Source organism: Hyla sarda, chromosome 4 (assembly GCF_029499605.1).
Source record: "Hyla sarda isolate aHylSar1 chromosome 4, aHylSar1.hap1, whole genome shotgun sequence".
In the NCBI taxonomy this organism is placed as follows: Eukaryota; Metazoa; Chordata; class Amphibia; order Anura; family Hylidae; genus Hyla; species Hyla sarda.
In genome coordinates this window covers 357679056-357706035 of record NC_079192.1, presented here as the reverse complement: position 1 = coordinate 357706035, position 26980 = coordinate 357679056, and positions in this window count along the sequence as shown.

Sequence of the window (26980 nt, the reverse complement as noted above, 5' to 3'; positions counted from 1 at the left end):
GGATAGAATAATTTGTCGCCAAGACCACCTCAACCGAATGGTTTGCTGTCTCCCTGGTGCCAGGGTTCGGCATGTGGTGGAAAGGGTGGACAAATTACTACGGGGGGCTGGGGATGACCCAGCTGTCGTGGTCCACGTGGGAGCCAACGAAAGAATACATGGTAGGTGGAGGTTCTTGAAGAATAATTACAAGGAACTAGGTGCCAAGCTGAAGGGAAGGACCTTTAAGGTTGTGTTCTCTGGCATACTTCCTGTGCCATGCGCATCACAGGAAAGACAGCGGGAGCTTAGGGAGTTAAATGCATGGCTTAAGTCGTGGTGTAAGGGGGAAGGGTTTGGGTTTTTATAGCACTGGGTTGACTTTTCATTGGGGTACAAACTCTATTCTACGGATAGTTTGCACCTGAATGGAAGGGGGTCCGCTGTGCTGGGGGAGAGAATCCTGGAAGGGGTGGCAGAGTATATAAACTAGGTGAGTGGGGGGAGGATAATAAAGCAAAGAAAGCAGACAGTGGGATGGATAGGTTAGAGAGGGGTCAGGACATAATGGTGGGTGGAGAGGAGTCCTGTGGGGGGAGGTTAAGAGCAGTGGATAAGGAGATCCATGGGTTACAAACCAGCCATAAAAATAAATGTAGCCCGAAAAATTGTAATCCCAATAATTCAAAAAATTCCATTAGCCCCAATAACTCAATAACTACAAAAAGCTTCATTAACTCAAAAAATCCCATTAGCCCCAATAACTTTAATAACAAAGTTAGACCCAAGAACGCAAAAAATCCCATTAGCCCCAATAACTTAAATAGTACAATTAGCCCTTATAACTCAAAAAATAACATTAACCCCAATAACTCTGAAAATCCCATTAGTGAGACTATATGTGTAAAATTTAATGGAAATATAAAGTGTATGTTCACAAATGCCAGAAGCCTAGCAAATAAAATGGGGGAGCTTGAGGCCTTGCTACTGGAGGAACATATTGATATAGTTGGGGTCACTGAGACATGGCTGGACTCCTCGCATGACTGGGCTGTTAATCTGCAGGGATTTACATTGTTTCGCAAGGATAGAATGAACAGAAAAGGTGGTGGAGTCTGTCTGTATGTAAGAAGTGGTATGAAAGTCAGTGTGAACGATGCCATAGTGTGTGATGATTCTGAGGAGGTGGAATCACTGTGGGTAGAATTACAAACTGAAAAAATAATACTTGGTGTAATCTACAGACCCCCTAATATCACTGAAGAGATAGAAGTTCGACTTCATAAACAAATAGAGAGGGCCGCCCGGGCAGGTACAGTGGTAATAATGGGAGATTTTAACTATCCAGATATAGATTGGGGTCTGGGGTTGGCTAAAACTACAAAGGGGCGACAATTCCTAAATTTATTGCAGGATAATTTTATGGGCCAGTTTGTGGAGGACCCAACAAGAAGTGATGCCTTGTTGGATCTGATCATTTCCAACAACGCAGAGCTGGTTGGTAATGTAACTGTGCGGGAAAACCTTGGTAATAGCGACCACAATATGGTTACTTTTGACTTAAAATGTAGAAAACAAAGACAGGCGGGGAAGGCAAAAACATATAACTTTAAAAAGGCAAACTTCCCTGGGCTGAGGGCTGCACTACAGGACATAGACTGGGGGAGGTGTTCTCAAATACTGATACAGAAGGTAAATGGGACATCTTTAAATCAACTCTAAATAACTATACAGCTAAATATATACCAAATGGGAACAAATATAAATGACTAAAACTAAATCCTACATGGCTGACAAATGATGTCAAAAGAGCAATAAACAACAAAAAAATAACCTTCAAATAATTCAAATCTGATGGGTCAGCTACAACATTTACACAGTACAAGGAGCTTAATAAAATCTGTAAAAATTTAATAAAAACAGCAAAAATTCAAAACGAGAGACAGGTGGCCAAAGAAAGCAAAACTAATCCTAAATATTTTTTAGATATATAAATGCAAAAAAACCAAGGACAGAGCATGTAGGACCCCTTAATAATGATAATGGGGAGGTTGTCACGGGCGATCAAGAGAAGGCGGAGCTACTGAATGGGTTCTTTAGTTCTGTATATACTAAGGAAGAAGGAGCTGACATTGGCCAGGTCAGTGCTGGTAACACATCATGAACTGGCTTAATGTAGAGATGGTACAAGGTAAGTTAAGTAATATAAATGTAAGCAAATCTCCAGGGCCAGATGGATTGCACCCAAGAGTTCTTCGAGAGGTAAGTTCAGTAATATCTGTACCCCTGTTCATGATATTTAGAGATTCTCTGGTGTCTGGTATTGTGCCAAGGGACTGGCGCAAGGCGAATGTGGTGCCAATCTTCAAAAAGGGCTCTAGGTCTTCCCCAGGAAACTATAGACCGGTAAGTTTAACGTGCATTGTGGGTAAATTGTTTGAAGGACTTATAAGGGATTACATACAGGAATACATAGAGGATAACTGTATTATAAGTGATAACCAGCATGGGTTTACTAAGGATAGAAGTTGTCAAACCAATCTAATTTGCTTTTATGAAGAGGTGAGTCGAAGCCTTGACAGAGGAATGGCTGTGGATATAGTGTTTCTGGATTTTGCTAAAGCGTTTGATACTGTCCCTCATAGACGTCTGACAGATAAGTTAAGGTCTTTGGATTTAGAAATTTTAGTTTGTAACTGGATTGAACACTGGCTCATGGATCGTACCCAGAGAGTGGTGGTCAATGATTCATACTCTGATTGGTCCCCGGTAATTAGTGGTGTACCCCAAGGTTCAGTACTGGGCCCGCTGTTGTTTAATTTATTTATCAATGATATAGAGGATGGTATTAACAGCTCTGTTTCTATCTTTGCAGATGGCACCAAGCTTTGTAGCACGGTACAGTCTATAGAGGATGTGCATAAGTTACAAGATGACTTGGATAGACTAATTGTCTGGGCATCCACTTGGCAAATGAGGTTCAATGTGGATAAATGTAAAGTTATGCATCTGGGTACTAATAACCTGCATGCGTCGTATGTCTTAGGGGGGATTAAACTGGCAGAGTCACTGGTAAAGAAGGATCTGGGTGTACTTGTAGATCACAGACTACAGAATAGAATGCAATGTCAGGCTGCTGCTTCCAAAGCCGGCAGGATATTGTCATGTATAAAAAGAGGCATGGACTCGAGGGACCAGGACATAATACTCCCCCTTTATAAAGCATTGGTACGGCCTCACCTGGAATATGCTGTTCAGTTTTGGTCGCCTGTACATAAAAGGGACACTGTGGAGCTGGAAAGGGTGCAGAGACTCGCGACTAAACTAATATGGGGCATGGAACATCTTAGCTATGAGGAGCGATTAAAGGAGTTACAATTGTTTAGTCTTGAGAAGAGACGTTTAAGGGGAGAAAAATGATAAACGTATATAAGTATATTAATGGCCCATACAAAAAATATGGAGAAAAACTGTTCCAGGTTAAACCCCCCCAAAGGACGAGGGGGCACTCCCTTCGTCTGGAGAAGAAAAAGTTTAGTCTCAAGGGGCGACACGCCTTCTTTACCATGAGAACTGTGAACTTATGGAACAGTCTACCTCAGGAACTGGTCACAGCAGGAAAAATTAACAGCTTTAAAACAGGATTAGATACATTCCTGGAACAAAATAACATTAATGCTTATGAAGAAATATAAAATCCCATCCCTTCCCCAATATCGCGCCACACCCCTACCCCTTATTTCCCTGGTTGAACTTGATGGACATATGTCTTTTTTCGACCATACTAACTATGTAACTATGTAACTATGTAACTCTTACTAATTTCATGAAAAATTTGATTCGCAATGAATACGAATATCGCCGCCATTCTATCGCATGAATCACTTCATTAAACTCCATTTTACAGCGTTCCAGGCTATTGGAGACCTAAGATGGTGGATCCACATGAGAGTACATGGGGCAGGGGATTATGGGAGGGCGGGAAACAGCGGCGGGAATGAAGGTAGGCGGGCTGACCCTGAACCACATGTGAGATGCAGCCTATCAGTGTTCACTGACCCCTGTGATGTCACAGCCCCTATATATTCGGCGGCCATCTTGCCTCTCTTCATTTCATCTATACACTCAGATGGAGAGGACGGGACTGCGTGTGTGTGAATAGCTCATACCACAGCGTTACACTGCAACTGCTAGTCACATCAGCATTAGGGAAAGACAGAAGTGCAGAGTGCTGTGCTGTTATACTGAGAAGGATCATTGATTGCTAAAACTCCTATTCACGTTATTGAGCATTGCAGCAGAGAGGGGCAGATAGATGTCAGCTGCCTCATACAGATCTCCAAGCTGCCTGAACTTTCTGAAGCATCTTATCTCCTCATTTTACAGCCCAATTGATTTTTTTTTTTTTTTTTGCTCCACAAATCTTCTGCTGCTCAGAATTGTGTGACAGAGTGCAATTTAAAGTTTAATCCCTGAATTTTTTTTTTTTTTTTTTTTTTTTTGTGGTGCTGTACTGTTGGGTCCTGCTGCTGTTCAGAAATAAGTCATATTATGTGGACTTTAGTGCCTTTTTACTATTTTTCACCTGTTACTCTGTCTCTGGGCTAAATTAAGTGTTATACCAAACGTTATACACCTGCCGGTGTATTAAAGAATTTTTTTTTTCCTGAGTACAAATACGCTTTTTCAGTGGCCTTATCATTGCAAATGGCCTAAATACAAGCAAATAGCGTACCATATACAACCTTTTTGTCTGTCTCTGTGCTAAATTAGGTGTTATACCACACGTTATACACCTGCCAGTGTATTAAAGAAAAAAAAGTTTTTCCTGAGTACAAATACGCTTAACAGTGGCCTTATCATTGCAAAAGGCCTAAATACAAGCAAATAGCGTACCATATACTACCTTTTTTTCTGCCTCTGTGCTAAATTCAGTGTTATACCACACCTTATACACCTGCCGGTGTATTAAAGAAAAAAAAGTTTTTCCTGCGTACAAATACGCTTTTTCAGTGGCCTTACAAGCAAATGTTAAGCGTAACAAACAACAAAGGAGTGTACTATTTAGTAACTGTTATTCTGTCTAGGGCCTATATACTTTGAAAGGACAGTTGTAAGTAATCGCCTGCTGCTGTTCTATACCCTCATAAACGCACTAAGTATGTCAGGCAGGGAAGTGCCAGGATGTGCACAGAGAAGGGGCAGAGGCCTACATACGTCAGGCAGAGTTGGCAGCAGACTTGGGGCGAGTGGCAGCATGAGTCGCAGCAATAGGCCTGAGCTCCCGTTAACACCCAGCGGTCGTGTCGTCGACCCATCTCTCCTCATCAATTGGTTTGCACACTCATCCCCATCATCACAAGCGACATCTGACAACCCCAGTCAAGAGTCGGTTGGTTCCTCAGACACAAACCTCAGTTGGCATGGCCCGGGAGCAGTCCCCGTAATCCCATTGCCTTTGTCCTATGCTGTTCCCTCTCCCAAAGAAGTATCTCATGCTTTGGGTTCAGCTCCACTATTTAGTGAGGATGATGTAATAGAGGATAGTCAGCATCTAATGGGCAGCCAAGAATGTGAGGAGACATGCGTCCCTTGCTCCGCAAGGCAGGCAAGTATTGATGCGGAGAGTGACGTGGGAGGTGGTGTTTCAATTGTTCAGGGTCCTGAGGCAGACACTGTTGTGGAACACGAGGAGACGTGCACACATCTTTTGATGATGATGAAGCCGATCGCAATTGGGAGCCGGGTGCAGAAGCCGGGGCTTCATCATCATCAGGAGAAGAGATTTGCTCTTTGTCTATGAGGCAGCAAGGCACGGTTGGCAATCAGCGTGGTGGTGGCAGTAGGGGAAATTCAGGAAACAAACATGCCTGCTTCGCGGCAAGCTACCATTCAGGAAGGTAGTGGAACAGGGGTTCCTAGAGATGGCGCCAATAGCAGTGAAATAGTGCGAACTGCGGGTGGGAAAATCAGCTACTCTGCGGTCTGGTTGTTCTTCATAAAGAATCCGGAGGACCTTAGCGTAGTCACATGCAAAATCTGTCGCCAGAAAGTGAAGCGTGGCCAGGGTCCCAATCTCGGCACCACGGCCCTGCGTTAACACATGATTCACTACCATAAAGCGGCCTGGGATAACCGTGGCTCCGAGGTAGTGGTCCAGCCTGCTGCATCACCCAGTGGCCATCCGCTCCCTCCATCATCCAGCCAAGGCTCCACCACCTCAGCCAAAGGGAGCATTGTGTCAAACCATCCTTCTTGCGCTCCTGCTTCTTCCGCTCGTAGTCAGCCATTCCGCCAACAATCGATCGGCGAAGCCATGTCCAAGAGACAACAGTATGCGCCCACTCATCCAACGGCACAGAAGTTGAATGTACTCCTGTCCAAGTTGCTGCTGTTGCAGTCCCTCCCTTTCCAACTGGTGGACTCTGTAGCTTTCAGGGAATTGATGGCTTGTGCCGAGCCGAGGTGGAGAGTCCCAAGCCGTCATTTCTTTGCGAAGAAGACAGTACCAGCCCTGCATAAGTTTGTACAAGAGAAGGTGGGCCAGTCCTTGAGCATGTCGGTGTGTTCTAAAGTGCACGCCAGCGCCGACGTGTGGAGCTGTAACTACGGACAGGGACAATACATGTCTTTTACGGCCCACTGAGTAAATGTTGTTCCTGCCCAGCCACAACAGCAACTTGGACAGGTCACACCGCTTCCTCCTCCACGCTCTGGCTCCCAGGCAGTTGGTCCTTTTACAGTGTGTGCCTCCTCCTCCTCCTCCCCAGTGTCCTCGGCCTCCCCTGCGTGTCCAAATCTCGGTGGCCCTTCATCGTACCACGTGTGTAGGGCACAGCGGTGTCAAGCCGTCCTTCACATGGTTTGCCTTGGCGAATGGAGTCACACAGGGGAGGAACTGCTAAAGTTCATTAGGGAAGAAATTCGAGTATGGCTTACTTCACAAAATCTGGAAATGGGAACCATGGTGACCGACAATGGGAAGAACATTGTGGCCGCGCTGCGACAAGGAAGTGTGAACCATTCGCCCTGCATGGCACACGTGTTGAATCCGGTTGTCAAGAAGTTCATCAAGTCTTCACCCCATTTTCAAGACGTCCTGACAATGGCAAGGAAACTGTGCATGCACTTCAGCCACTCGTAAACCGCCAAGCACACTTTGCTTGAGCTGCAGCGTCAGAACGGTATCCCACAACATAGTCTCATTTGTGACGTTGCCACACATTGGAATTCCACCCTCCATAGACAGACAGACTATACGAACAAAGAAAAGCCATCACAGATTTTTTGATGATACAAGCAGATAGGAGAATTCCCCTGTGTAACTTCAATGTGAATGAGTGGCAGCTCATACGTGACACCTGCCATTTGCTGAGGCCCTTTGAGGAAGCCACATTTTTTGTTAGTCGCTCGAATTACGCCATAAACGACGTAATTCCACTCCTACATTTACTCCAAAAAATTATTAAAAACATGGCTGGTCACGGCAATGGAGACGTTGCACCTACATCAGAAGGCTACATGAATCCTGTGGGGGATGAACTCTAGGAGGATGATGAGGGGCAGAGCGGAGCACAGTTTACGGTGGATGAGATGGCCGGTGTTTCTGGTCATTGGACAGGAGAGGAGGAGAAGGATCAGCCAGAGGAGCTGGAGGGTTATTACGAGGGAGGCGAGACAAAGGACCCAGACACATTGTGGCAGTATGCAGTGGAGATGGAGGCAGGTAGTCCCAGTGAGTCACTGTCACAAATGGCACGATGCATGCTGAGTTGCTTGCATAGTGACCCCCGAATTGTCCAAATTCGTCAGCGCGATGACTTCTGGATCTCCACCTTATTAGACCCTCGCTACCGGCCCAGAATGGGGGCCTTTTTTACACCCACTGAGAGGGAGGACAAACTGACCTACTTCAGGGAGCTTCTACGTAGTGGGTTGGCCGATGCCTGTCGGCCACATGGTCCATCCACTCGCAGGTCTGACTCGGGGAGCCCTCTGCGCTCACCTTCCACTGCCACGGCTGCTGGGGAGGGGAGGGGTGGCAGGAGCAGTACCGGCTCAATCAGCAGCAGCCTGAGTCTACAGTCGCTGATGAATAGCTTCCTTCAGCCACATAGTAATGCTACTCATCAGCAGCAGGTGGACATGGAGCAGGACCTGAACCAGCAGGTGGTGGCTTACCTGGACATGACCCTGCCAACAACCGTTGAAGATCCGCTGAACTTCTGAGCAGCCAAACTCGATTTATGGCCACAACTAGTTTTGCCCTGGAAAAGCTGTCCTGCCCGGCCAGTAGTGTGCCATTAGAGCGGGTGTTTAGTGTGGCCGGGGCCATAGTCACCCCAAGGCGAACTCGTCTGTCCACTAAAAATGTGGAGAGACTGACATTTGTCAAGATGAATCAGGGATGGATCAGCCAGGATTTCCAGCCACCAATGACAGATGGGTCTGAGTAGATTGACCATGCTCCTACAACAAAATTTTCTCTATTATGGTTGGTTATGAAACCCTCTGAGGCAGGCCTGGGCATTGTACGGCCCGCTTGCCACATACGGCCCTTTGATTGGCTCTGACCGGCCCGCGCTGATTGGGGGACAACTATGCTGCTTAATTTGGTGGACATCTATGCTCCTAATCTGGGGGACATCTATGCTGTCTAATATGGGGGACAACTATGCTCCTAATCTGGGGGACAACTATGCTCCTAATTTGCCTAATCTGGGGGACAAGTATGCTCCTAATCTGGGGGACATCTATGCTGCATAATCTGGGTGACATCTATGCTGCCTAATTTGCGGGACAACTATGCCCCTAATCTGGGGGACATCTATGCTGCCTAATCTGGGTGACATCTATGCTGCCTAATCTGGGGGACAACTATGCTCCTAATCTGGGGGACATCTATGCTGCCTAATCTGGGGGACAAGTATGCTCCTAATCTGGGGGACATCTATGCTGCCTACTCTGGGGACAAGTATGCTCCTAATCTGGGGGACATCTATGCTGCCTAATCTGGGGGACAACTATTCTCCTAATCTGCGGGACAACTAAACTCCTAATCTGGTGGACATCTATGCTGCTTAATCTGGGGGACATCTATGCTGCCTAATCTTGGTGACATCTATGCTGCCTAATCTGGGGGACAACTATGCTCCTTATCTGGGGGACAACTAAGCTCCTAATCTGGGGGACATCTATGCTGCCTACTCTGGGGGACAACTATGCTCCTAATCTGGGAGACATCTATGCTGCCTAGTCTGGGGGACATCTATGCTGCCTAGTCTGGGGGACAACTATGCTCCTAATCTGGGGGACATCTATGCTGCCTAATCTGGGGGACATCTATGCTGCCTACTCTGGGGGACAACTATGCTCCTAATCTGGGGGACATCTATGCTGCCTAATCTGGGGGACAACTATGCTCCTAATATGGGGAAAACTGATGCTTCTGGCCTTGGGCCTATAATTTTTTGAAGTTTAGCATACATGCTTAATGCAAATGTCAACATTGATTTTTAAATGTAAGGAGTTATGAAACCCTCTTGGGTACTGCGAATGACTGCTTCAGACTCATTCTGTGTCTTTCACAAACTACTTGCCTCCCTAGTGCCTCAGGCCTTGGGCCTATAATTTTTTGAAGTTTAGCAGTAGCTAAATACATGCTTAATGCAAATGTAAACATTGATCTTTAAATGTAAGGGGTTATGAAAACCTCTTGGGTACTGCAAATGCATGCTCCAGACTCATTATGTGTCTTTCAGGAACTACTTGCCTCCCTGGTGCCTCTGGCCTTGGGCCTTAAATTTTTGGATGTTTAGCAGTAGCTAAATACATGCTTAATGCAAATTTCAACAATGATCTGTAAATTCTCTGCGCTCTGCCAGGGCCTTTTCCTACCCCGCCTGGGCCAATCCGAGGACCTCACTAACCAACTCACTAACTAATCCAATCGCTTATAGCGACGGGCGATGTGTACAAAGAGCAGGGACTTAATCAACGCCAGTTTATGACCCTCACTTACTGGTAATTCCTCGTTTTAAGGTTAAATAATTGCAATCCCAGATCCCTATCACAAACTTGTTTCAGCGTGCAACACACACTTGTCCTTGAAAGATAGAGACACGGTAATCCGTTCAGTGGAGCGCGCCTGCACACCTGTTATTGCTCGATCTCGCAATTGATTGGGCAAGGTAAGGGGTTATTAAAGCCTCTTGGGTACTGCTGAGGCCTACTCCTGACTGCTCCTGGTGCAATGTATGGGGTAATTAAACACTCTTGGGTAGTGTTATTTTTAAATTTACTGGTAATTTTATCAGTAATAAAATTGAATTTTGCAGAATGCTAACTGTTACACAACGGAACTCTTGTTGCGTGTGATTTTTTTATGAAAAAATAAAAATAAATAGATGGAGAGGGATTAACTCTGCTTAATCATTTTTGGCAATTAGAATCCTTTTGTCATCTGATTTTTTGAAGACAGATGCGCTTACACACATGTAATAATTTTTTTAACCAAATTTCAAATATTGTGTGGTTTATTATTTTTGAGAAGAATGTCTTTTGGTGGTCCACCATCCTGCATTATAGAGTCTTCTGAACTGCTGTACATGCGCTTGTTTTTAAAAAAACAGGTATTTTGTCAGACAATTTCAATAAAATTTGGCATTTTTTTGGGGTCCGGGTGTGTACTCGTGCATCAGCCAACTCCAGGCTATGTCTTTCAGGCAATCTATGGGTTCCTGATGCCGCAGAGGAGGGGCCTGGGTCTGGGAATTAAACATTTTTGGATTGCGGGTGCTACCAAAAAAGATGGACACACCCTAATCCGTTCAGTGGAGCGCGCCTGCGGCCTCGGACATCTGAGGGCATAACACACCTGTTATTGCTCGATCTCAGGAGAAGGGGGGTTCATCATCGGGAGAAGAGAGTTGCAGGTTGCCCTTGAGTCAGCAAGGCGGTAGCACGGTTGGCAGTCAGCGTGGTGTGGCAGTAGTGGAAATTCTGGAGCCAAACGTGCCCGGGGGAGACCACTTGCTTCGCGGCAGCTTACCTTTCCGGGAGTTAGCGGGTTACCAGCACCGGTCGATGAAAGATAGAGACACGCTAATCTGTTCAGTGGAGCGCGCCTGCGGCCCCGGAAATCTGAGGGCATAACACACCTGGTATTGCTCGATCTCGCAATTGATCGTGCAATGGTAGGGGGTTATTAAAGCCTCTTGGGTACTGCTGAGGCCTACTCCAGACTGCTCCTGGTGTAATGTATGGGGTAATTAAACACTCTTGGGTAGTTTTTTTTATTTTTATTATTTACTGATAATTTTATCGGTAATAAAATTGAATTTTCCAGAATGCTAGTCGTTACACAACGGAACGCTTGTTGCGTGTGGTTTTTTTTATGAAAAAAAAAACAGACAGGGATTAACTCTGCTTCATCATTTTGGGCGAAAAAAGTCCTTTGTGATCTGATCTTTTGGAGACAGATGCGCTTACACACATATTGAATTCGTTTTTGTAAAAAAAATTCAAACATTGTGTGGTTTATTATTTTTGAGAAGAATGTCTTTGGGTGGTCCACCGTTCTGCATTATAGAGTCTTGTGAACTGTTGGATATGCGCTTGTTCTTACACAAAGGTATTTCTTTAAAACATTTCTAAAATTTTATTGTTTTTTGGAGGGGATTGTGAAGCCCGGGTGTGTACTGGTGCATCAGCCAACTCCATGCTGTGTCCTTCAGGCAATATATGGGTTCCTGATGGTGGGGCCTGGGTCTTTAAATTTCAAATTTTTGGATAGCGGGTGCTACCTATGAGAAATCTTTGTCAAAAATTTAATATATTGTGTTGTTTTTTTGGGGAGGATTGTGAAGCCCTGGTGTGTACTCTTGCATCAGCCAACTCCAGACTGTGTCATGCAGGCAATATATGGGTTACTGATGCCGCAGGGGTGGGGCCTGGTTCTGGAAATTTCTAATTTTTGGATAGCGGGTGCTACCAATGAGAAATCTTTGACAAAAATGTCTCATTGTGTTGTTTTTGGAGGGGGGATTGTGAAGCCCTGGTGTGTACTGGTGCATCAGCCAACTCCAGGCTGTGTCCTTCAGGCAATATATGGGTTACTGATGCCGCAGAGGTGGGGCCTGGGTCTGTTAATTTCACATTTTTGGATAGCGGGTGCTACCAATGAGAAATCTTTGTCAAAAATTTCATATATTGTGTTGTTTTTTTTGGGGGGATTGTGAAGCCCTGGTGTGTAGTGTACTAGTGCATCAGCCAACTCCACGCTGTGCCATTCAGCCACTAAATGGTCTCCACTTGCTGCCAACATGTCCACGCTATGTCATTCAGTCACTATATGGTCTCCTGACACTGATGCCACCACCAGGCTCTGTCATTGTGCTGCTGTGCGGCAGTGATTCTAAGAGCGATGCCAATAATCTGCATGCTATTCTGAATAACAGTAGTATTTCACTACCCCAGCACACTCCATATGCGTTTTAGGACACAGCAAAGTGTTCTATACCCCTATAGAGGCTGTATGTTGGCTAGAAATAGCCTTTTTTAATATCGATTCGCCGCGAACAAATTCGGATCGAAACAAACTTTTAGGGAAAATTCGGCGAATCGGATTTTTGAAAAGTTCGCTCATCTCTAAAGACAATGTATACGTACACCTAGTAATCTATCAAGACTTGGAAGGGGCCGTTGACTGATGCCGATGATGTGCATACTGCATTTCACAAACACTTCGTCCCTATCCAGCACAGAGTCTAATAGCTGCACATACAGTAAACAACCCATTTTTTTTGCATATTAGTCATCCTTACTTCCATTTCAAATACTTTATACTTTATACCTGCACATTATGACACAGACTAGAAGGTAGGTATTATGATCATAATGATCATGAATATAGGAGTAAAGTACAAACATTTAATTCATATTATTGCATATTGGAATACTTCTTTTTAGACATATGGACCACACAGTTATATGTCCTATCCATATCCTATGGTTCCAAGTCCCTTCGAAATAACCAGGTGTGGTAGTCCTTGGGGGGGTGTATGGTAGGTAGGGTGTTGTTTCGGTAAATGAGGGGTTAATTTTAACCCTATAGTTCGTGATGCCAGGCTGAGGGCTAGTATGCTGAGGTAATTCTCTGGCCTATCGCCGCCCTTCCCAGTAACGATAGGTGCATATACAAAATGACTGAAGGTCCACAAGGTACTTGAACTTGAACAAACTTTACTGAAAGGCTTGCGGTACATCCAATGCACAATAACAGTCTCAGGAATACAGTCTCTATATAGTGCAATGACAGTTGTTGCGGACCTTGACTCTTAGATACAGTCTCTGAATTTAGGGTAATATTTGCAGATCCGTCTGGATTTAGGGGATAGATAAGGTCCGGTGATCATGCAGAGTGCTTAGGGATTGATACACTCTCAATTTAGAATCGATCAACCGTTGCGGCAAGGCTCGGGCCTAACTCACTGCGGGAGATAGCTGTACAAGTCCTTCCTTGTCAGGAGCGCAGGAGCAAAGAGGAAGAGCAATGGCCGTCATTTTGGATTGGTCGCAGTAACTGTCACTCACCGTTACAAGGAGTGATGGGTAGAATACTTCACAGGGACCTCCAAAGGTCCTTAAGCAAAAAGCATAGAGTTTACCTGATCACATGACCCGCAGGTCCTGCTACGCTGTATACAGGTAATTAACTATTTATAGACATTTATACAATCATATTTACAGGAATCCTAAATAAACTATTAGCTCAATAACTATCTAGATGAGAGGTGACCAGGGGTGAACTAGACAATGGGGTCCCTGACGTCCTAGGAATTCTGGCTAAGGGGACCCACATACGCAGGTACCGGATAGGATACGGTACGGGGACACCACAAACCCCCTTACTTAAGATGAGTAGACCTCGACGCCTGTCCCCTAAGACCAAGGGACTAGGACTAGGACAGGATGATCTATAAATTTGCTATACATCCTAAGTAAATATTGAACACATTTACATTCTCTGATACTCTCACTAGTATCTGGACTAGACAATAGAAATCTATCTTGACATTGGTGCTATCTAGACATAAATGCTATCTAGACATTAATACTATCTAGACATTAACAAAGCTATCTATCCTTTAGTTTCTAGCTTCTTAAACATTTTCATTAAGCTTACTATACATTCTAAGCTTACTAGACAATTAGGCAGCTATCTGACATGTAGTTTCTAGCTCCTAAGACATTTTAGTAGCTCTCTACACATTCTTTGAGGCTAAACTGAACATTAGTATAACTGTCTATACATGAGACTATCTAGACATTAGTTCAGCTCTATATACCTTTAGCGTCAAGCTGACTAGATAATTTTATTATCTCACACATTTTATTTATTTGCCAACAATAAGTTACCTGTAAGTACACATAAGGTTATACTGGCTAGCCGGAAGCTAGGTCACAGTAAGAGTGACTGCTAGGGTCTATCGGCTACACGCTACTTACCCCTAGAGCACTTTCAAAAACAATCTAACTAGGTTATTCTTAGAATTACGTGTTTAATTCTGTACTAGCAAGAGCACCTACTGGCCAGGCAGAGCATCTCACACACACAATGAAAGAGAAGAAGAAGTGAACCTAACAGTGGCAGGAATTGGGTATCAATATGCTACAATCCCTAAGTGTTTTCTTAAGTGAGATATTTATTTTGATGTATGCACTAGAGAAACTTGAGGTAGTACATTTAAGTTAGTAATCTAGGGTACTATGTGTGCAAGTACTATTTTAAGGGTAATCTTCCCTATTATTTTTGGTGAAACAGGTGCTAGCGATGGGCGACAGCAATAATACTGCCCTCGGAGGAGCCGAGGTGTCACCTATTGAGTTACCTACTAAACAACTTTAGCATTTTATACATTTGTATGTACAAGAATTATTTATGTTTTTAGCGTTGAGCGTACACGTGCAGTACATCGATATTTTCTGTGTACATCTCTAACTTACTTTTTATGTTCATAGACATTAGACTAGTTTTCTATGTACAACCTTTACTTACTATTTATGTACACAGACACGAGGATACCTTCCTGTGTACAGAACCATATACATATTTACTATACAGACTTACACAATTATCAACACTCCAACATGGTTCAGGCGCATTCACCTGATAAGTGCAACATTTAGCATAAGAGTTTTTATGAAGCTGCTGGTATATACATAAAGCAGACGTGTAAGGATCAGCAGTCCACCTACACTAGGAGTCCATGGAAGGGAAATATACAAAGTAGCGTGTAAGGATCAGCAGTCCACCTACACTAAGAGTTCATGGAAGGGAAAGGTAAACACGGCCTTAACCACAACTCAGCCGGGTACAGTTCTTGATGAATCTCCTACAGGCTAGGAGTCCCTTGACTTAATAATCAGGCACAAGCTTAGTGGTTACGTTGCTGAACTTTGAACTGGAACAAACTTAGCACAGTCCTGCTAGGCACAATTCTTGAACTTGGTTGCTGTAAGACAAAAATGGTTAGACAGAAAAACATTAGTGTCTCTTTAGAAGATGTTCTTCTTTACTCTTGTAGTGCCTCTCTTGGTTCCCCTATATCTGCCAACATCAGGTGCAGGTGCAGACTTGACATAGCTTTGCCACACCACATTGGTGAGGATGGAGTTGTGGATGGCAGCTTGAGAAGGGGTAATAGGCTTACTTGCCGGGATCAAAGTGGGGCAATAGGGCTTGAGTACCATCTCCAAACTTGGATGGACCCACGACTCTTTCCTTGGTACCTCAGGAACAGGCGAACTCTCATGGCTCCGAGAGGGTCTAGGTACTGACTTGGGTGGCCGCAACTTTGGCCTACTTTCTTGACCCTGTGCAGAACTTGACTCTCGCCGGTATGAAGAAGATGATGAACTTGACTCTTTGCTGTACATAGAAGATGATGAACTTGACTCTTTGCTGTACATAGAAGATGATGAACTTGACTCTTTAGGCTCCTACTCCTTGGGTACGCTGGTGGAGGCTTTAGAATCAGACCTTTTCAGGCTCAAGTTGAAGGGATCAGACTCCCAATCCGTTGACGGGAAATATTTGAAAGGAAGCTGTGTTGGGGCTGTTGGTCTGGTGACCGCTGCAGTCCATTCTCCACGAAGCCTCTGGACGGGGGTGTACTCCACAATTTCACCCACCTCCAAGGTGTAGAACTTCTTATGGAGATATGGCCTTTGCATTGCTCGCCGGTTTACAAGGATGGTCTGCCCAGTGTGGCAGTTCAACCTTGTCGAACTTGGTCACAGTTGCTCTTCTTCTTTCTAATGGTTCCTCCCCTTCTCAGGGGTGATCCCATTTGCGTATGTACAATGCCTCCATTTCTTTTGTATTTTCTTGATACCGTACTTACCGCACGTGCTTGGGGGCATAGAGTTCTTTGTGTCGGGCCTTTAGCTTTTCCATTAATTCGCCCAGCTCGGCTTCTTGACGGGCCCTTTCTTTTTCTGCAGTTGAGATTGGTGGGAGTGGCTTCCCAGGTAATGGTTGAAGTACTCTGTGCATGTACTCGATCAGCTCTGGCTCATCTCCGAACACCCATTGCTGCAATTTTGGTGAGCACGGTCGTGCACTTGGCAAGCTTGATCGAGGTATGACCTCAGGGCTGGAGGAGGAAGAATAGGCCGCCTCTGGCGGGGTACTCACAGCAGACTCCTCCGACGGGATGTCGGCCCACAAGCCCCCGGTTCTGTGGTGAGGGGACAATCTCACCGGTGATGCACCTCCAGGTGTCCCTGCGCTCTCTGCTGGAGGTGTCTCTGGCCAATCGTCGTCATCATCAGGCAGTGGGGGAAGATTGCAGGCCCCCTCTTCGTCTAATGACAACTGCTGCAGACGGTCAGCAAGTTCTTGGAAAAGTCGGGCTGCGACTGCCACAACTTTCTGCTTTTCCGGCGCCATTTTGCCAACTTCACAACGTGGAACGCTGCATTCCGCCATGTCTGCACTCTCCGGCTCTCCATGCAGACTGAAGAGGTCGCTGTGCGTGGCGTTTATAGTGTTCTTTTATAGTGGGCTTCTCCAAAATGGCGCTGGGCAGGAAGGACGCTATTGGTGCAACCCTGATTTCCGGTCCCAGAAACGACTCCTGTATCTCTGAGTTCCCTTTTGGCTGCGACACAGCAACTTGGTGGCCACGCCCAGGGGCGGAGCGTGACACAGCGCAGGTTTTTTTCGCGCGCTTTACCGTCAGCAGTTCGGCTCCGCAGGTGCCGACCGGACCAAAGGATCGCAGCATGAACTCATTGTGCAGTTTACACATTTCAACTGTAGATGAATCTTCGCCTCCCCCCTTACTTTTCTCGTGGCCCCCTTGTATGGTGCATCACGGACACCGCTCCTGTACACAGCAACACGGTTTACAGCACATGAATAAAGTTTGTTTTCTGGGGGGGGGGAGTACACTTTCACTAGTGGCAACTGTAGTAGGCACACACCCGTATCCTGTTCGTGCAAAGCCAAAAAGGCTTTGTTGTAGCCCTTGGGGGGTGTATGGTAGGTAGGGTGTTGTTTCGGTAAATGAGGGGTTAATGTTAACCCTATAGTTCGTGACGCCAGGCTGAGGGCTAGTATGCTGAGGTAATTCTCTGGCCTATCGCCGCCCTTCCCAGTAACGATAGGTGCATATACAAAATGACTGAAGGTCCACAAGGTACTTGAACTTGAACTTGAACAAACTTTACTGAAAGGCTGGCAGTACATCCAATGCACAATAACAGTCTCAGGAATACAGTCTCTATATAGTGCAATGACTGACAGTTGTTGCGGACCTTGACTCTTAGATACAGTCTCTGAATTTAGGGTAATATTTGCAGATCCGTCCGGATTTAGGGGATAGATAAGGTCCGGTGATCATGCAGAGTGCTAAGGGATTGATACACTCTCAATTTAGAATCGATCAGCCGTTGCGGCAAGGCTCGGGCCTAACTCACTGTACAAGTCCTTCCTTGTCAGGAGCGCAGGAGCAAAGAGAAAGAGCAATGGCCGCCGTTCCCTTAAATGGGCAGTGGCAGGGCCGTTTTGGATTGGTCACAGTAACTGTCACTCACAGTTACAAGGAGTGATGGGTAGAATACGTCCTTAAGCAAAAACCATAGAGTTTACCTGATCACTAGTGTTGCTCTTGAATATTCGCAATACGAATTTTATTCGCGAATATTCGCGAATATAGCACTATATATTCGTAATTACGAATATTTATTTATTTTTTTATTTTTTTATTTTTTTTTTTCACAGTACACATAACAGTGATCATCCCTCTCTGCTTCCAGCTTGTGTGGTGTAAAGAAGGCTCTAATACTACTGTGTGAGACTGGTGTGCAAATTTTCGCATATGCGAAACTTTGTATATGCTAATTTCGCATATGCGGATTTTTGCGTGCACAGGTTTTCGTATATGCAAATTTTCGTATGTGTAAATTTTCGCATACGCGAATATTTGCATATGCGAAAATAAAGCGCGAATATTCGCGATTATATGACGAATATTCGTCCATATATTCGCGAATATTCGCGAATTCGAATATGGCCTATGCCGCTCAACACTACTGATCACGTGACCCGCGGGTAATTAACTATTTATAGACATTTATACAATCATATTTACAGGAATCCTAAATAAACTATTAGCTCAATAACTATCTAGCTAAGAGGTGACCAGGGGTGAACTAGACAATGGGGACCCCGACATCCTACGGACTCTGGCTAAGGGGACCCACAGACGCAGGTACCGGATAGGATACGGTACCGGGACACCACATAGGGATGTGTTAATAAAGAAGAAAAACAGCAAAACCCTTCAATGTATATTGTTCATGCAGTGGTGCACGCAGAAGCAGGGGTCTGGGTCAGGGACCCATCCATCAAGACAGGAAAAAAAGGGATGTGTGGAGAGATACAAACCCCCTTGACAAAGCCAAGGATCAGTGGTAAAACATGTTGAGTGGGGCTGTGTTGGTGTTTTAAACTTAGAAAAAATGAAAAAAAGAGGTGCGCTCCTGGTGTAATACTGCAGGATGTTATAGTGAGGTGTATGGATAAATTGCACCTTACCGTATGGTGTTGTACTGAGAGTACAACACCATGGATGGCATGTAGACTCGCTTGGGTCGATAACAGGTGGCAGCCTCGGTGTCCAATTCCCGTAACTTCTCAGTCCGGTGGTTGCAATAATATGTGAACAAAAAATGAGAGACTTTCCAATGGGCGCCTTCCTTAACCCCTTCAGGACCAAGCCCATTTTGGCCTTAAGGACCAGAGCGTTTTTTGCACATCTTACCACTGTCACTTTAAACATTAATAACTCTGGAATGCTTTTAGTTATCATTCTGATTCCGAGATTGTTTTTTCGTGACATATTCTACTTTAACGTAGTGGTAACATTTTTTGGTAACTTGCATCCTTTCCGTGTGAAAAATCCTAAAATTTGATGAAAAATTTGAAAATTTTGCATTTTTCTAACTTTGAATCTCTCTGCTTGTAAGGAAAATGTATATTACAAATAAAAAAATTTTTTATTCACATATACAATATGTCTACTTTATGTTTGCATCATAAAAGTGACGAGTTTTTACTTTTGGAAGACACCAGAGGGCTTCAAAGTTCAGCAGCAATTTTCCAATTTTTCACAAAATTTTCAAACTCACTATTTTTCAGGGACCAGTTCAGGTTTGAAGTGGATTTGAAGGGTCTTCTTATTAAAAATACCCCACAAAAGACCCCATTATAAAAACTGCACCCCCGAAAGTATTCAAAATGACATTCAGTCATCATTTTAACCCTTTAGGTGTTTCACAGGAATAGAAGCAAAGTGAAGGAGAAAATTCACAATCTTCATTTTTTACACTCGCATGTTCTTGTAGACCCAATTTTTAAATTTTTACAAGGGGTAAAAGGAGAAAATGTATACTTCTATTTGTAGCCTGATTTCTCTCGAGTAAGCACATACCTCATATGTCTATGTTAAGTGTTCGGCGGGCGCAGTAGAGGGCTCAGAAGCGAAGGAGCGACAAGGGGATTTTGGAGAGTACGTTTTTCTGAAATGGTTTTTGGGGGGCATGTTGCATTTAGGAAGCCCCTATGGTGCCAGAACAGCAAAAAACCCTCACATGGCATACCATTTTGGAAACTAGACCCCTTGAGGAACATAACAAGGAATAAAGTGAGCCTTAATACCCCACAGGTGTTTCACGACTTTTGCATATGTAAAAAAAAAATATTTTTTTTCACTAAAATGTGTGTTTCCCCCCAAATTTCACATTTTTCCAAGGGTTAATAGCAGGAAATACCCCCCAATATTTGTAACCCCTTCTCTTCTGAGTATGGAGGTACCCCATAAGTTGACCTGAAGTGCACTATGGGCGAACTACAATGCTCAGAAGAGAAGGAGTCATATTTGGCTTTTTGAGAGCAAATTTTGCTCGGGGGGCATGTCGCATTTAGGAAGCCCCTATGGTGCCAGAACAGCAAAAAATACCCACATGGCATACCATTTTGGAAACTAGACCCCTTGAGGAATGTAATAAGGAATAAAGTGAGCCTTATTACCCCACAGGTGTTTCACGACTTTTGCATATGTAAAAAAAAAAAAAAAAAATTTCCACTAAAATGTGTGTTTCCCCCCTAATTTCACCTTTTTGCAAGGGTTAATAGCAGAAAATACCCCCCAAAATTTGTAACCCCATCTCTTCTGAGTATGGAGGTACCCCATAAGTTGACCTGAAGTGCACTATGGGCGAACTACAATGCTCAGAAGAGAAGGAGTCATATTTGGCTTTTTGAGAGCAAATTTTGCTCGGGGAGCATGTCGCATTTAGGAAGCCCCTAAGGTGTCAGAACAGCAAAATAACCCCCACATGGCATACCATTTTGGAAACTAGACCCCTTGAGGAACGTAACAAGGGGTACAGTGAGCATTTGCCCCCCCCCACTGGTGTCTGACAGGTCTTTGGAACAGTGGGCTGTACAAGTTTTCATTTTCATGGACCACTGTTCCAAAGATCCGTCAGACACCTGTGGGGGGTAAATTCTCACTGCACCCCTCATTACATTCCGTGAGGGGTGTCGTTTCAGAAATGGGGTCACATGTGGGGTTTTTTTTTTTTGCGTTTGTCAAAACCGCTGTAACAATCAGCCACCCCTGTGCAAATCACCTCAAATGTACATGGTGCGCTCTCCCTTCTGGGCCTTGTTGTGCGCCCCCAGAGCACTTTGCGCTCACATATGGGGTATCTCTGTAGTCGGGAGAAATTGCGTTACAAATTTTGGGGGGGCTTTTTTCCCTTTTACCTCTTGTGAAAATGTAAAGTATAGGGCAACATCAGCATGTTAGTGTAAAAAAGAAAAAAATTTTACACTAACATTCTGGTGTAGACCCCAACATTTCCTTTTCATGAAGGGTTAAAGAAGAAAAAGCCCCCCAAACCTTGTAACGCAATTTCTCCCGAGTACAGCGATACCCCATATGTGACCCTAAACTGTTGCCCTGAAATACGACAGGGCTCCAAAGTGAGAGAGCGCCATGTGCATTTGAGGCCTAAATTAGGGATTTGCATAGGGGTGGACATAGGGGTATTCTACGCCAGTGATTCCCAAACAGGGTGCCTCCAGCTGTTGCAAAACTCCCAGCATGCCTGGACAGTCAACGGCTGTCCGACAATACTGGGAGTTGTTGTTTTTCAACAGCTGGAGGCTCTGCTTTGGAAACAGTGGTGTACCGGACGTTCTTATTGGGGGAGGGGGGCTGTGTAGGGGTATGTGTATATGTAGTGTTTTTAACTTTTTATTTTATTTTGTGTTAGTGTAGTGTAGTGTTTTTAGGGTACAGTCACATGGGCGGGGGTTACAGCAAGTTTCCCAGCGCAAAATTTGCTGCATCTCAAGATGCGAGAAACCCACTGTAAAAGCCTCGCCCATGTGAATGTACCCTGTACATTCACGGGGGTGGCGTGGCGGGGCGGGGGGGGGCTTGCATCAGCTGTTGCAAAACCACAACTCCCAGCATGCATGGTCTGTTAGTGCATGCTGGGAGTCATAGTTTTGCAACAGCTGGAGGCACACAGGTTAGGAAACACTGAGTTAGAAACAGACAATGTTTCCCAACCAGTGTGTCTCCAGTTGTTGCAAAACTACAACTCCCAGCATGCCCAGACAGCTGAAGGGCATGCTGGGAGTTGTAGTTCGGCAACATCTGAAGGGCCAGATGTTGCTGAACTAAAACTCCCAGCATGCCTGGACAGTCAGTGCATACTGGGAGTTGTAGTTTTGCAACAGCTGGAAGAGCACAGATTGGAGACCATTATACAATGGTCTCCAAACTGGGGCCCTCCAGATGTTGCAAAACTACAACTCCCAGCATGCATGGTCTTTTAGTGCATGCTGGGAGTTATAGTTTTGCAACAGCTGGAGGCACACAGGTTAGGAAACACTGAGTTAGAAACAATGTTTCCCAACCAGTGTGTCTCCAGCTGTTGCAAAACTACAACTCCCAGCATGCCCGGACAGCTGAAGGGCATGCTGGGAGTTGTAGTTCGGCAACATCTGAAGGGCCAGATGTTGCTTAACTAAAACTCCCAGCATGCCTGGACAGTCAGTGCATGCTGGGAGTTGTAGTTTTGCAACAGCTGGAAGAGCACAGATTGGAGACCATTATACAATGGTCTCCAAACTGGGGCCCTCCAGATGTTGCAAAACTACAACTCCCAGCATGCCCGGACAGCCAAAGGCTGTCTAGGCATGCTGGGAGTTGTAGTTTTCAGACTCCTAGAAGCAGCAGTGAAGATCTTCACTGCTGCCTCTGAGGACCACATACTTACCCGTCGCTGCTCGTCCACGTGGCCGGTCCCGCGCTGCTCCTCGGTCCCGCCGCTGGATCAGGTAAGTCCGCCGGTCCCCATGTGTTCCCCCCGAATGCCGCAGGTCCCCGCGAGCCCCTGCAGCGCTTCGTCCCCCGTTCTGCCCGACTTCCAGGGGCGGGCAGTGCGGGGGATCTGAACTTTCACCCCAGATCACTGTGATTGGTCCACAGGGACCAATCACAGTGATCGCTGACCAGGACCATCAATTGATGGTCCTGGGGGTGAAGCAGAAGTTGTCCCCTGCTGGAAACAGCGGGACTTCTGCCAGTTAACCCGTGCGATGCTGCGCATCGCCGGGTTAACTGAATGTCATTTATAAACGCCGGGATGCGCGAACGCACTGCACAACCCGGCGTTTATATATGACATTCTGCGGGAAGGGGTTAATAACTGGAAATTGGCAAGAGTTTGGACAAGGCAATTTTATTGAAGATAATGCAACTTAAAAGTTTCGAATCCGTAGCGGATTCTTCGTTAGGCAGAATGATTTACAGAGAAAATGCGCCAGTTTTTAAATGCACAAGTAACACAACTGCCGCCGGGTCACGGGGTGAAAGGGGGAGGAGAATTGTGACATCACTTTCATACAATATATTTAAAAAAGAGCATAGGCATCTAAAACATTAATGTTCATAGGTAATTAAAATCATAATTACATTAGATACATGTCAGAGATGCTGAAATACATTATTATGCTAGCGAAGTGAAAGCAGTTTCAGCGGAAGAGTTCGCTGTTATAATGTAGCATTGCAGTAGCAATGCTGACCGCTGATTACGGGATGTGCTACAAAGTACTCATCTGCTTATCTCAAGCACCGACTAGTTCAGAAAGCTCTCGGACTATATAACCCACCGCTTATTGCAGCGCTGAAGACATTAAAAAAGCGGCCCACTCCGGATCGAAACACAGAGGGGCAAACTTCAAGTACGGTGCGGCTATGAGGGAAGCAGCGCAATTTCCAGTTATTAAGGAAGGCACCCATCGGAAAGTCTCTCATTTTTTGTTCACATATGGTGTTTTAAACTTGATATACACCTAAGCATACTGTAGGCACATGGTAGTCAGTTGTGACCAACACTGGACTGAGAGATACCTCTGATACTATATAGTCTGTCACTAATTAGGTATTGGCACAAGAAATATTTTAACTTTGTGTGTAATTTCAATAACGTTCCTAAGTGATGTGGGAAATATGAGTATAATGAGTATACAATTGTGTATGATCTGATCTCTGTGCAAAGGGACCACTAGAGGAGAGTATGTGTTGTTCATATTAAGACAGCGTCAGAGGACCAAAAGATATATAACGTCTACAGCTCTAATGTAGATAATGTAGATTCCTTCACAGCTTGACAGTGCAATTAGTGACAAATCAGGTAATTCACAAAGTAATAGCAAGTGATTTTAATGCTGTTAATAACACACTAGAAGATAGAAGGGCTAACAAATTTCTGCCCCTTTCTTTTCGTAGGTATTATTTCATAACAAAATGGGCCTCACAAACACACCTAGTAGACGCCTGGAGGGTGCTACACCCAGAGGCTAGGGAATTCAGTCATTACTCCCATGTTCATAACTCATGGTCCAGGTTGGACTTTTGTTTCCTTCCTGAATCACTGATACCCCACGTTTAACACCTCACTATCGAGGAGCTAGTTATTTCAAACTATGCTCCAATATTGCAACAGCCGAATGTAGCCAGCACATAAAATCTGGAGTTTATTGATATTTCATTAAAAGTTCCAGAGTTCATCAGGCAATATCATGTACAGTTACCAGCTTGGAGATGGGTCCCTTCAAACCAACGCGTTTCGGGTCAAGGACCCTTAGTAATGGCATGCCTACATACGTTTTGTGTGCTGCTTGTCTTGAGGATTGCCGTGCACTGGAGGCTCAGGTGAGCTGATCAACTCCTTTTCTACTTCATTTATGCTCCAACTAGCTGAATACCCGGCGTTGCCCGGTTTTTCCTTCCTAATCCTTGTTGGGGAGGAAAATAAACAAAGGAGGAAGCTTTTGATTTCATATCCCATCCTCATATATTGTTGTCATATCCCAACCCCATATCCCGATCTCATATCCCATCTTCACTTCCCGTCCTCATATCCCAACCTCCTATCCCGACCTCCTATCCTGACCTCCTATCCGGTACTCATATCACGTCCTCCTATGTTGACCTCCTATCTTGACCTCCTATCCTGACCTCCTATCACGACCTACTATCCCGTCCTCCTATTTCGACCTCCTATCCCGTCTATCTATCCCAACCTCCTATCTCGACCTCCTATCCTCACCTCCTATCCCGTCCTCATATCCCATCCTCCTATCTTGACCTCCTATCCCGTCCTCCTATCCCGACCTGCTATCTCGACCTCCTATCCCGACCTCCTATCCCGTACTCCTATCCCGTCCTCCTATCTCATCATCTATCCCGTCCTCATATCCCGCCCTCATATCCCGTCCTCCTATCTTGGCCTAATATCCCAACCTAATATCCCGTCCTCCTATCCCATCCTCCTATCCAGTCCATCTATCCCGACCTCCTATTCTGACCTCCTATCCAGTCTTCATATCCCATCCTCCTATCTTGACCTCCTATCCCAACCTCCTATCCTGACCTCCTATCCCATCCTCCTATCCTGTCCATCTATCCCGACATCCTATCTTGATCTCCTATCCTGTCCTCCTATCCAGTCCTCCTATGCCGTCCTCCTATCCTGTCCTCCTATCCCGTCCTCCTATCCCAACCTCCTATCCCGATCTCCTATCCCGACCCATAGTATGTGTACCAGGTATTGAAATACCTCCAGCCGTACGGAATTTATGTGGGAACATACATTTCCCCTTGATTTGCATGGGACTTTAAAAAAAAAAAAAACCTGACCCTCACAAATGGGGGTAGTTAAGGGTTAAATGAACTATTCTCTATTTTAAGTGGACATATAAGTAACATGTGATCAAGTATTATCAAAATATCTCCAGCTGTTTGGAAGTCATGCAGTAACATATATTTCCCATTGACTTGTATGGGACATTAAACATAAACCCCGCCCCTGGCAAATGGGGGTGAGTAAGGGTTAAATCACCTATCCTATGTTTGTTGTAGACATATAAGTAACATGTGTACCAAGTTTCATGTTAATATCTTTAGCCGTTTGGATGTGATGCTGGAACATACATACACACATACATACACACACACACACACACACACACGTTGAGTTATATATAGATATAGATATTGTTGTCCCTTAATGACATGATTCCTAGAAGCACAGACTTCCTGTGGAGGTTTTGAGGTGGCGAGTGATGAACAATTCCAATTGCTACTGAAGGGGCAGTGGCAGTGACTGTACATGGGATAATGCATATCTGGGACATCAAAAATACAGTTTTGAGAGGCAAGATTTTAGCATACAGGGCCTCTCTTAAAAGAAAAATTGCCTTGCAGCTTAGGATCCTTGGGGCATTCTTACAGATGACATACACAGAATTCTTAATATCTCTGTCCACATACACCAAACTGGCTTGCTCCCTAGTTAAAATCCCTAGTTGTGGTTGGACCAAAGAGATTTGGGAAAAAGTTGGGCCACTTACTGTCTCAATTTACCAAGGGATCCCTTCCCTATTGTCAAATCCTAGTCCTTAGGGATGGAGCTAGCACAAGATCCCAATGTAATTAATAATATTCTGCAGGAATACTTTTGGGCCCTCTACTCTGCGGCCCCCTCGCCCTCTATCGCAAACCGAGATTGGTTGTCTCTAGTGAGTTTACCTTTTCTATCGGAGGTGGAGAGGCCAGGGTTTAATGCTCAGATCTCTCAGGAGGAGCTGGAGGCAGTGAAGAACGTGAAACCTTATAAAGCAGTTGGTCCAGATGGTTTCTTTGGAGACTTTTACAAAATACTTATCCTGGACATCGCTCCCACCCTTCTTGACCTTTACAATTGTACCTGAGAGTAGACCTATTCCTGGTTCTATGAAAACCGCATATATTTAAATTCTCCCTAAACTGGGGAAGGATTTGTTAACACCGGATGGGTATAGACCTATATCGCTTAATAATGTGGATTTAAAATTGCTTTCTAAAAT